This window comes from Tachysurus fulvidraco, chromosome 2 (assembly GCF_022655615.1).
Source record: "Tachysurus fulvidraco isolate hzauxx_2018 chromosome 2, HZAU_PFXX_2.0, whole genome shotgun sequence".
Taxonomy (NCBI): Eukaryota; Metazoa; Chordata; class Actinopteri; order Siluriformes; family Bagridae; genus Tachysurus; species Tachysurus fulvidraco.
In genome coordinates, this window is record NC_062519.1 from 41403034 (window position 1) to 41415720 (window position 12687).

The window sequence follows — 12687 nt, forward strand, 5'->3', positions numbered from 1 at the left end:
TCCTTGATCCGCTCGCTGACTCTTCTTCGTTTCAGAGGATTGTTTATCAAGTGAACGCATCGTCCTGCTGCGGTGATACCACCGAGGTTGGTTGTTGATTAGCAGATGATGAAATGATGAACATTTCTCTGACACACCTGGAGGACGTGTGAGAACTCGTCCACCTGTTCGTCAACACGGGCACCTGTTGATTTCACACCTGTCCCTCGCTCTGACTGAAGTCCGAATCCGCTCGAGTGACCGCTGCTCGTTATCGCTCTCTAATAAACACTCGCACTGTGCTATCGCTTCCACTGTAACTATTAATCATGATAATGATGATGATGATGATGATGATTATCATATCATCATCATCTCTAACATGATGGCTCCTCTGATTATTCCTTCGTCTTTCGTTATCCGGAAGGCTAACGAGTTAAGATGCGGTTGCTTGGCAACACTGAACGGTGTGAACTTTTGCTTTGCATTAGATCACAAACACACGTTTGCGGCTGATGTTTCTCTTATCATCGACCTCTGATTATCTCTGCCTTCCCTCTCCCTCGTGTCGAGCTTCTCGTTGACTTTTACACACTTTTTGATCATCAGTTCATCACGTCACAGCGAGGTGGCGGTGTGGATCTTATTCATGCTAAACGCATCAGAGATGAGACGGCACGATGTCACCCGGAACAAAAAATAATGCTGGAATGTGTACAATAAATCCTGACACACAAAGTCTCTCTATGTAACACTGAACCATTTCTATTGTATCCAACATGGATTTTTTTTCTTTGGAACTTGTTTTCTAATGAGCGGTAACTAAATGAGTTTATGTGCAAAATCTGAAATATTTGATATGTTCTGGTTTTCTCCAGTCAGAGCCCTTACCGGTGGTCCGTGGAGTGAGTCACTACTCAGGGAGCTAGAGAGCCGACTGAGACACAACCCCAAAGCAAATCTGGAAACTGAGGAGTAAAGGATCCTCTTCTGTACGAGAGGTAAACAAACGCTCTGTGGACCAGCGCGGGATTCACCGCTCGACACGGCGCCCTGCTGTTTAACTTGAGAAATCTAAACTTCGTAAAGCGGAGCGGATTCTCTGATCGGCTCGGACATAACGCAGAGCTCGGTGGCAGCAGAAGGCTTTACTGTACGTTCTGGCGGCTCGGCGCGTCGTTAGAAATGCATTCCCAACACTTCACACCTACTGCACGTCAAAGTGCGGATTAAAATAGACACGCAGCCAACACGTCCTACCCACCGCTGACAGAGCAGGCCATCTCCTCAGCTCTGGCCTTTTTTTTTTTCCTTGTCTACCTTTTAAACCTTCCTTATGTTAAACACAAAGCTCTGCATTCATTCAGTCTTTAACTTCCTCCTGCTTAAGGGATGCACCACCGCCGAGATCAGACATGTGATTAGCATCCGAACCTCATCGAGCATCGAGGTTTTTGCCCGCTCATTCGCTTTCTCCTCACCATGGCAACAAACTCTCCGGCTAGGGACAAAAAAAAAGGTCATGGCAGATGTGGCTGGAATCTGTGGCACTTATATGATACGATCAGCCGAATCAGGAACTCTGAGCTTGGTTCGACCGAGACTGAAGAATGTTTGTGTGTGGAGTTTTAAGAAGCATTGTTTTCAGATGCCTTGTATACGGAAGGGGACCGGACTTCATCTCTCCCGGGTCACAGAGGAGAAACGGCAGAAATCTGTAAAAACATGCCACGTTTTTCTGGCCAATCTCTTATACTGTCAGGATTTAACAGGCCATTGTTCTTTTTATCGATGTAAAAAAAAGACTGAAACCTGTGTGCAATTTCTTTTTCTTTTTTTGTTCGTTACTTCCTTCCGCACTTCCTGTCTCATTTCTTCCTTTCCTGGTAGACATGCCACAGCTTAAAAAAACAAAAATAAACAGAAATAAACAGAATATTTTCTGACTAATGCTATTTTGTGGCATTTCTCCATAAACAATAAGAACTAGTTCAGTAGGCAGTTTTAACGAGCTAATTAACGCTCATAAACATGACATGATCTGGACACATTTTTCAGACACTGCGTGTAAAATGTTTTGTTCATTTTTGTTATGCCAAAGAAGGCCAAAGCTGCTTAAATGGTTAAGGTTGCCATAGTAACGAACTACCTGACTGATCCTCTGACATCCCACTGTACGTGTTCTAACTTTTTCAACGTAACAATCTATTGCTAAATTTGGAAATAAACAAATTGGGCAAAAAACTCGTTCAACAAGTATATATGGGTCTGATGGTGCACAAACATTTGGTCAAATAGTTTACATTACTTGGATAAAAGCTGCAGTATATTTGAGAATTAAATTGGAGTGTTTTGAGATAAATTTTACAACAGTTTAAATTAAAAGTTGTTTTTTTATATCAATATTATGAGAATAAAGTCCTGAAATCCTGAAAAAAGCCTCGTGTTGAAGGGCAGCGTGTTGGAGGGCGGCGTGTTGGAGGGCGGCGTGTTGGAGTGATAGAGAGCGTGTCTGCTGTGACAATCTTAAACTGATGTTCATTTCCATATTCCAGCTTCGGCAGTGATTCATCCACGGCATGAAACACTGGTACATCATCAGGGCTTCATGCAGCAGTGTGTAGGCTCACATCACTCACACGCCTTTCACTCCGTCTATTAAAAACACATTTCACACTCCACCGCCTTCCAAACACACCGTTTATATAGAGAGAGATTCAAAAACTAAAGACAGAAATGAGAGATAAAGCGTTCGAAGGAACTCAGGATTTTAAAATGTGCTGAATTAAAAATTCGAGTCGTCTTGAACAAAACCGTTCATGCACAAGAATCCTGTTTATTTTCATATACGATACATCCTGCGGTCTTTAAAGGTTCTTTAGTGAAGATTAGGAGGTTCACGTTTGTTCCCGCCCCTTGATCACACAGCCCCGCCCACACGATCAGGTGTAGTGTGACTGCTTCTTCATGCGAGGCGAGTGCAGTCTGTTTAATCAGCTTTTCAGTTTGGAGTATTTTTTATTTGCTCGCTCGTCTAAAGCGAACCGTTATCACAAGCTAAACAAACAGCGAATATAAAAAGCAGCTCACTGTGCTGATTCAGGTGAAGTGTTCAGGTGCAGCGTACGGAGTGAGGACGAAGACGTCGGCTTTGATCTGCAGCTACCTACAGTACGGAACAGAGAGGGTTTAATGATGAGAATCAGAGGAACGGTGAGGAGGAATGATCTGATTCACACAGTCCTCCAGCAGCTCACTTAACACACACCATGTGCGCACACACACACACACACCACACACACATTTTTCTCCACCGTATGTTCAGAGTTGTGCAGTCAGCATGACTCCATGCTGAAGTTTATGTGACTTCAATTACAGAACATCCTTCCTGTTTTCATTTCCTGGATTAGTTACAGGTTCAAAAAGAAATTCTTAATCTCATGGAGGTGTGAGAGGGTGGATTTACTCTCAAGGAGGCAGGAGAAGGAGGGACAGTTTTTACTCTCATGGAGGAGAGAGAGAGGGGGGCAGATTTACTCTGATGGAGGCAGGAGAAGGAGGTTTTTCCTCTCAGTTCCATTTTACTTATAGCACTTTGAACAAGTCACTGTCACAAAACAGATATCCGGATATAAATATTAAATCTCTCTTTTTTGCCCCAGTTGCCTCTGGCTCGCTCATTAAAACTCCCTGAGACAACACAAGGAAGAAGAACCTTGAGAGGAACCAGACTTATGTACTCTCTCATCAACAAGGCATCTGTAGACCGTGTGTGTGTGTGCGCGCACAATACACCTCCTACACAACTGACAGATGACCTGAAACCGAGCTTGTGTTTTCTGACTGACAAACACAATCCAGTGAGAAAGAAACAAACACAAGCATCACCACACGGTCACCACAACAATCGACACGTTTCATCCTCCACCAAAACCGCACGGTCTGCGCTCATTAACATACGTTTGAATATTAAAATGAGATGATAAACAAAGACTCAAACACTTCCTGGTTTAGACATTTCTAAAAAGACCCAGGATTTACGTGTGTCTCTAAACCACCAGGGGAACGTCACTGAGTGCTTTCTGCTCCGCTGGACCACTACATTTATCGAGCTGCCTTTTCTCCGAGGTCCGAGTCCGAGAAGGATCCATAGGGCTAATTAGGCTGGAGTCTGAGAACTCCTCGGGCACATCCGTCTGCCTGACAGTGGAAGAGCATCGAATCCACTTTCCCTGACCGCACGTCAGTAGAAATCAGTATAATTTAGACATAAAGGCCACGAACGTCCTGCAGTTTGCTTTTAACCCGTTTAAAAGGGACGCTACGATCGAGCAACACAAAAAAACAAAACAAAAGGGATTCGTTTAGCCACACGAAGCCGCTCGTTGGTTTTTCTGAGAAATGCAATCTTAGAACTTTTGATGAAGTGGACGCTGTGTAATTACTAAGGGTCAAACGGAAAGCCGTAACGTTTTCCCACCGTCTTCAGGACTAGGGGTGGCACGGTTCACAAAACCCACAGTTCGGTTCGTATCATGGTTTTAGGGTCAAGGTTTTCAGTTCTGTACGGTTCTTGTTGTTATTTTTTCTTTTAATCTTCAACACTCCAGAAATTTCCTTCAGCATTTGATATATAGCTTATTAGCTTAATTATCCACAATTTAGGATACAGTAATAACATTTTTGTAATGTAATCATGCACTAACTGAATTTGACTTGAATTTAAGCACATTATTGGGACCATCTCTGAGTAAAAGCAAGAGAGAAGACATCGACGATGACATGCTTTTCATTTATTTGGCAAAAAAAAGGAGAATGTGTATTGTTCTCTCTACAGGAACTTGTGCCTTCTAAGCACACAAAGACTGAAATTAACTTGCATTTATCAAACTGCCGACTTCAGTGTAGCTCTTACAAAAAAAAAAAATTAAGAAAAAGAGAGGAACTCTTACAAGCTCTGTCTTTTAAACAAGTCAAAATATTTTAAACATAAATATATAATATAATGTAATAACATAACATAATGAGGCTATAACAATAGCAAAGGCCATAATCATAAAGTCAAGCATAAGTTTAACATCTTAACACGAAGGTCATATTAGAAGTGTTGTCATTAGCATATCGAATGCATTTTGCACAATACTTGCACACAGTCGCAGTTCTATCTACTGTTTTATTTCCGTTGTCATCGTAAGTAACATGAAATCCAAAATGTTCCCACACACCGGATTTGAACGACACGGGCGCATCCGCCAACTCCGGGCAGCTTTCATTATCTCCTCCACTTCACATTTCTGCAGCAGTCCGTACTCAACTTATACTGTCTATATGTATGTTTGTGCGAAACTGAGCACGGGGCTACACTGCGCATGCACCGAACCGTGCGACATACACACGAACTGAACCGAGACAAGAAAACCGAAAGGTTCGGGTGTTTTTTTTTCATGTACCGTGCCATCCCTATTCAGGACGTCATCGACTTCGATAAGCAACCTGACAACACGCCATAAAATGAAATGTAAACCTTCACATAAAAATCAGCCAGAGGAAACGAGCCCTTATGATGTTTACCAGAACACAAAAATAAATATATAACAAGAAACCCCGACTCAGAAGTATCTCGCCTCACGCAGGTAGCCTCTGATGCTCTAAACATCCGGCGGAGTTAAAACTCATCGACCTGTGGTTCATGTTCCTCTTCAAACAGCACGACACACTCCGTCTTCCGAGGTTCAGACAGAAAGAAATAAATGAATCAACACAAGACCAGAGCTGGGGGAAGCATTAAACACGACGGTGTGTGTGTGAGAGAGAGAGAGAGAGAGAGAGAGAGAGAGAGAGAGAGAGAGAAACTGCTCTGTCATTTCTGGACATAAAACACCACCATATATATATATATACACACATATATATATACACATAAATTTTATTTTTCCTGCCAGATTGATATGTTATAAAATAAATGGTCATGAAATTTATGAATTTTTTAAAAAAGCCAACACTGAAAGATGCATGCTGATGATAAAAGCAAGAAAAACAAGTGAGTTTTTGTTCTATAGTTCATGTTATAGCAGCTATAAATGGTTGTTACCTCACCAGCTTCTCAGTGTCGGTCGCTCTGTCGGTCACACTCTGTCGGTCGCGCTCTGTCGGTCACGCATTGTTGGTCGCGCCCTGTCGGTCTCGCTCTGTCGGTCTCGCTCTGTCGGTCTCACTCTGTCGGTCTCGCTCTGTCGGTCTCACTCTGTCGGTCACGCTCTGTCAGTCTCGCTCTGTCGGTCTCGCTCTGTCGGTCTCGCTCTGTCGGTCTCGCTCTGTCGGTCTCTCGGTCAGTCTCGCTCTGTCGGTCTCTCGGTCTCTCGGGCAGTCTCGCTCTGTCGGTCTCTCGGTCAGTCTCGCTGTCGGGCACGCTCTGTCGGGCACGCTCTGTCGGGCACGCTCTGTTGGTCTCTCGGTCAGTCTCGCTCTGTCGGTCTCTCGGTCAGTCTCGCTCTGTCGGTCTCTCGGTCAGTCTCGCTCTGTCGGTCTCGCTCTGTCGGTCTCGCTCTGTCGGTCTCGCTCTGTCGGTCTCTCGCTCAGTCTCGCTCGCTCGGTCTCGCTCTGTCGGTCTCGCTCTGTTGTACGAATCCCTGTGCATGAGCCGTTGCTATAGAAACAGTAACGTATAAGAACGGGCGTGTTACTGCATGTAAACCCGTTATATGTAGCTGCCCTGCTGTTAAATTTTGACCAATCAGGATCCAGATCAGAATTCAAGAGCTATCTCGTCTTCAAACACACAATCTCATGAAATCAAACTGAAAAAAAAAAAAAGAAAACTTTACAAAACAGGTCAGTGAATGACAATCAATAAGTAAAAAGGTGTGAAAGTAAACTTTTTCTCGTCAGTCCGTTCGCAGTCAACCTTCTGTGTCTTTTTTTGTTCTTTCTGCACTCTATTGATCATGTAGGTTCAAAACCCAGGATGTGACACAGGACATGACAGGACTTGTTCACCTGCAGGCCTCGTCTTCTCCTCAGAGCGGCACGTGCTTCCTGATTTGAGAGGAAATAAACGAAATTTGTCTTCCTCTGAATTTCTCATGTGAGCTACACATCAAGGGAGCGATTCTCTGGCTCTGATTAACGCTCACACTAACACTCGTCACCGTCGACATTTCTGACTCTGTGACTCAAGCAGCATATGAGGCGAAGCGTCAAACCTCGGGGTGTAATAGACAATGGTGTAAAAGACACCGGTGTAATAGACATTGCAATAATAACATAAAATACACAAACAGGATGTTGGTTATACTTGTTGTTTTGTTCTTTTCGTCTGAGTCGAGGCTTTCCGTGTTGAGCTCTCAGGCTTTCTGACCAACACAAAGACGCATGATTTACTACCAGCGGCTGTTCTGCGTGGTCGACGGAGGGATTTCAATTCAAATCAAGCCAAGGTCACTTTAAATATAACTACATAATTACTGACATCTTACAGGCTCATTTCCAGCCATTGTGAGCACAGGAAATAAATCTGACCCACAGCCAATCAGTGGCCTTGTGCTCGTCCAAAGCAGCGTCCAAAACCAGAATACACAGGAAAGTCTGTACTTTTTTCTATTCAGGAGAAAATCACATTTTTATCCTCACTAATTTGCCAAGACCAAGAGCCAAGAGCATCTATTTTCCTCTCATGGACAGCAAGTTAATTGAAAAATAATGACTACCATAGAAACAGCAATTACACTCTGAAAAATAACGTTGCAGAAGCAGTATTTCAAACACAGTACTTTTTAAGCCTCGAGAAGAAAATGTTTACTGGAAGATGAAGTCTAAATGCTCAGGAACGACAATCCTGATGATTATTCTTTAAAATGAAATTTTTTTCACTGATAATGAAACGTATCGAGGTTAACGCAGACGATTAAACTCTCGCACACTTTCAGGCTCAAAGCACAAACCTGACCTCAGTTCAGGAAGTAAATAATTCACCAGGACCTGAAGAATGTTCCCAAATTCCTGCAGCTAAGCCGTTATCGCAGTAACTGTGTATGTGAAAGAACCCTCTGTGCTTCGACAGTGTTTGGTTGATTTGAACAGAACCCTGGAGTGTTTGCGGTTCTTTAGGCAAAACGCAAACGTCACACTCGCCTATTCCCGTCAAGAGCGCCTTAGGGAAAGGTTCTTACTGTTGAAAAAAAAAGAATCGACTCTGAATTGACTCAGCTGTGAAGTGAATCAAATGTGTAGTAAAGTGAATCAAATGTGTGAGTATTTTAGTTTGTTTTTTTTTTGGTTTGTTTTTCGTTTTTTTTCGCTGATTTATTGCTGGCTGCTAAACTGAAACCTGAAACACGAACCGAGCCAAAGGACAGAGCTGTAGACCTGGAGAACTTTCATGTTCTGTTAATTTGATCCAAAAACAAAAATTTTATTTGTTTTTAGTTACGTTTGGTTTTACATTGTTTATAATTTAACAATGTAAAAGCAAACGTAACTAAAAACAAATCAAATTAATGAATCTGAATCAGAGCAAGATGTAAACAGTGGAATAACAGGTTTGAAAACAACCCAAGAGACAATGAATGAATTAATGAGGATAAAATATTCTCAAACCTGCTGTCTGGGGTAAATAAAAAGTTCAATCATATTTCACATAAAACTGATAAAAAGTCACTATTTCTAGAGCTCTATCTTTAAGCTACGAGTCGTACTAACGTTCTAATACAATGGTCACATCTACTGTACGTACATGTCAAGGTCACGTGACCTCACGTAGCCACACACCCTGGAAGAAACAGCTGAAAAGGCAAAACAACCAGTTTTATTTATTAAAACGAATGTTGTATGTATGGAGTTTTTAGAGTGATATACACCAGTGTGAAAACTTATCCCATCCAAATACACCTTATGACGTCACAAATCCAGTGCTTGAGGCGGTGTTTCTGATCTAATGGTATGTTTCTGTACGATGGACGTGTCACAGATCTCAGACACAAATGAAAGTCTCAGTTACTAGAGAACAACATTCAGACCTCCAGTGTTATAGATATAAAAGATACATGGGATTGTTTTTACTCTATTTTTACTCTGTTGGCTAATCCTGGATTTTCCCAGAATTAAAAAAAAAAGCACTGAGAATTAAAATATCTATATTTAATATCTTACGTACATCGAAACAAAAATAGGAACCAGGATTAACTAAGATATGTTTAGATCCATATGATCAGATTCGCAGATGAAAACGAATCATATTGAAAAAACGAATTAATGAATACAATTAATTAATTAATTGAAAAAAATTATTACAATAAATAAACAAAAAAAAGAATACATAAATAAAAAAAATAACAAATAGATAAAAAATTAAATAAATAAAGGAACAAATAAATAACGAATTAATGAATTACGAATTAATTAATGGAATTAATTAATTTTTAAAAATAATTAAATAAATAAACAAACAAACAATGAATAAATAAATACAAAAACAAATAAATAAATAAAAATTTAAATAAACAAATACATAAATAACATCATAAATAAAGGAACAAATAAATAACAAATTAATTAATTACGAATTAATTAATGAAAAAATGTAATTAATTTATTTAAAAATATATATTAAATAAGTAAACAACCAAAAAATTAATAAATGAATGAATGAATGAATGAATAAATAAATAAATAAATAACAAGTAGATAAATAATGAAATAAATAAAGGAACAGACAAACAAACAAATAAATAAATAAATAAAAATGAATCAATAAAGAAATCAATAAATGAAGAAATAATTAATTAATTAATTAAATATATAACTGAATGAATGAATAAATAAAGCCAAATAAATAAAATGAATAAATAAAAATAAATAACTGAACAAATAAATATAAATAAATAAATAGATAGATAAATGAATAATAAAAATAAATAAATAAATAAAGGGTAAGATTTGAAACATTAATGTGGTATAAAAAGCCTAAACTCTGTGACAGAGACGGTTTATAAGTTAACTATAAAGCCGTTAACTGACTGAATGTCTGAGGCGTTACAAACTAAAACAGATGTACGACATGAACGATGAACAAAAGTACGATTTATTAACACTTTTCCCGGTTGAAAAGAAAAAACAATTACAGGGAGCAGAGACTCCAGACTGATTTGGGAATAAAAACCATGAATAAAACGCTTACCTGCGACTTTAAGGACAGAAATAAAGCAAAATCCTCACAGGAATCTTTTACATCGCAGCTCCACAGTTAACGACAATCCAGCACGAGCGCAACGATTACCGTAATGACCGCAGTATGAGCGGGAACTAAAATGGCGCTGTGCTCAATGATAACCGTAATGCCTAGAACACAAGCGCTTGTTGTTTTCAGCCTTTTTAGCCTTAATTCTCGTCAGTTTCCTTAAATTTTTTTCACCTATCCGAATAACATTCATTTCTAAACCGTTCCAAACTACAGAATGAGCGTTTAACCCTTTTTTATGTACACAAATAGCCAGAATTATATACACACTTCAGCTCAAATTCAATTTATTTGTATAGCACTTTTAACAATTCATATTGTCTCAAAGCAAAAGTATAGAAATATAATAAAAAATTTATTTAAAAGGTGTTGAATTTAATTATTATTTATCTCTAAAATTTATCCCTAATGATCAGGGCTGAGGTGACGGTGGTGAGGAAAAAACTCCCTGAGATGATATGAGGAAGATGATATGGGGAAGAAGATATGAGGAAGATGATATGAGGAAGAAACCTTGACTCATCATCTGGACAGGAAACTGTTTTCTACAACAGTTTATAGTCCAGTAGAATTGTGTGACCAAGAGCTCCTGAGGAACTAAAAGATCCGAGTCATTACTGAGATCATGACAGACTTAACACTCATTCCTTCCTGCTGAAGTCTTCAAACGATCGCTGAATTTTGTGTCTATCCCACAACCTTGTGTGCAGCTCCCGGGCTATTTTTCCATTTGGACAGCAAGATATTTAGAAATAAAAACAAGCAAAAGCTCTTTCACAGGACACAGTCTCAAGTGGACCATATAATCCTCCCCAAACGAAACATGCTGATGATCTCGATACAGGTCATACGGTTATGGGCCATTTTAGAGGAATCTGAGGTCATTTGTTGTGTTAATTTAAGAACAAATGATCTGAGAACTTGGAAAACGTATGTAAACAAACTTGGTTTATGTCATGCACATGGCATAAAAACATGCACAATTTTAACATCAGCATCAAAGAATTTTAATGTTTTAAACATCTATTTAAAATGCATGAAAATCTAGAACTATGAAACAACGCTCAGGTTTCTTTAAGCGGTCGAAATTAAGCTTTAAGTGGCTCTAAACAGCAAGACTTCAGAATAACACAACACAAAACGTGATCTTTAAATAATATTATACATAGCATCTCTGGTCTGGAGTCAGCTCAATGGCACTAATATGGAGTTGCCCCTATTCTTCTGGAATAGGGGCAAGGGTGTATCTGAGGAGGGTTGGACTATGGCCAGTATTTGTGAGTCAGGTACTGATGCAGAACAAAAGGAGTTCTTCCATACCATTAAAAACATGAGTTTATGGCCTTTGCATTGTGCAAAGGGAAACAATCATGCTGGAACATGAGCAGGAAAAAAGTTGGACAGGTACAGTTTTTTAAAAAGTTCCTTCACTGGAATTAAGAAGTCCAAGCACAGACTATTATGACTCCTCCACCAAACGTCACTTAAGGCACTCTGGTAGGTAGCGTGATGGTCCAGCGTTCCAGGCGCTGGGTTCCAAATCAGAAGGTTGGGGTTCAAGCCCACAAGCTGCTTAAACATCTATGTTGGGTCCTTGAGCAAGGCCCTGAACCTCACCTGCTCCAGGGGCACCGCGCTCTGACCCCAGGCTCATAATAGCCTGAGATATGTGAAAACGGGGGGAGTCGTGACCTACTGGTTGTGGGTTCGAGTCTCAGACCGGCCACGACTGAGGTGCCCTTGAGCAAGCCCTTGAGCAAATTCATCAAACCCAGATTCATCCATCAGTGAAGCATGATTCATCACTCCAGAGAGCATAGGCATGATTTTCACCACTCCGGCTGCCACTTGGCATTGGTCAGTGATCTTAGGTTTGTGTTCAGCTGCTCAGCCATGAAAATCCATTTCATGAAGCTCCACAATTCTTGTACTGATGTTGTTTCCAGAAGCAGTTTGGGATTTGGTAGTAAGTGATGTAACAGAGGAAAGGAAATGTTGATGCTGCAGCCTGATCTGTGAGTCTGCATGGTCTACTACTGTATATCATGGCTCAGATACTGTTCCTCTTCGAGGCATCATTTTTTTCATTATAATAGCACTTAGTGTTGGTGGGGGCAGATTTAGGAGGGCAGAAATTTCACAAACTAACCTTTGTTAAAAGGTGGCATCTGAGATTTCTCTAAAATGTTCCCTGAGCAATCCGTCCTCAGAGACGGGCTCATTCGTGGTTCATTTTGTGATCATTTAGACATTGACTTTTTACTAATATACGTATAGCATAATTTCTACAGCCACGAAGTCTCTAACACAAAAGTAGGTTTACTCTGTGATGTGCCAGAATGTTCTAGCGAGATACAGACAGCGAGCTATTCAGAAATAAAACAAACAGAGTACACTATTTGGTATTTCACAAGAAACTCAAGTGGACCACAAAATGATTCCCATATGAAACACGTTGAAATTACGGTCTGAAC

General features: G+C 40.1%; 1 protein-coding gene across 6 annotated transcripts in view; it reads right to left on the reverse strand.

The window, feature by feature from the left end:
• Positions 1 to 10307, reverse strand: part of tp53i11a (tumor protein p53 inducible protein 11a) — a 30493-nt gene extending 20186 nt beyond the window's left edge. For 3 of the 6 annotated variants that reach the window (XM_027178479.2, XM_027178475.2, XM_027178474.2), the window contains exon 1: positions 10154 to 10291. The gene's annotated coding sequence lies outside the window, so the exon portion shown is untranslated. Of the gene's footprint in view, positions 1 to 3069; positions 3146 to 10153 lie in introns of all 6 variants that reach the window. The other 3 variants (XM_027178478.2, XM_027178477.2, XM_027178476.2) reach the window with 3 other exon arrangements.
• Between the last annotated feature and the right edge of the window lie 2380 nt (positions 10308 to 12687).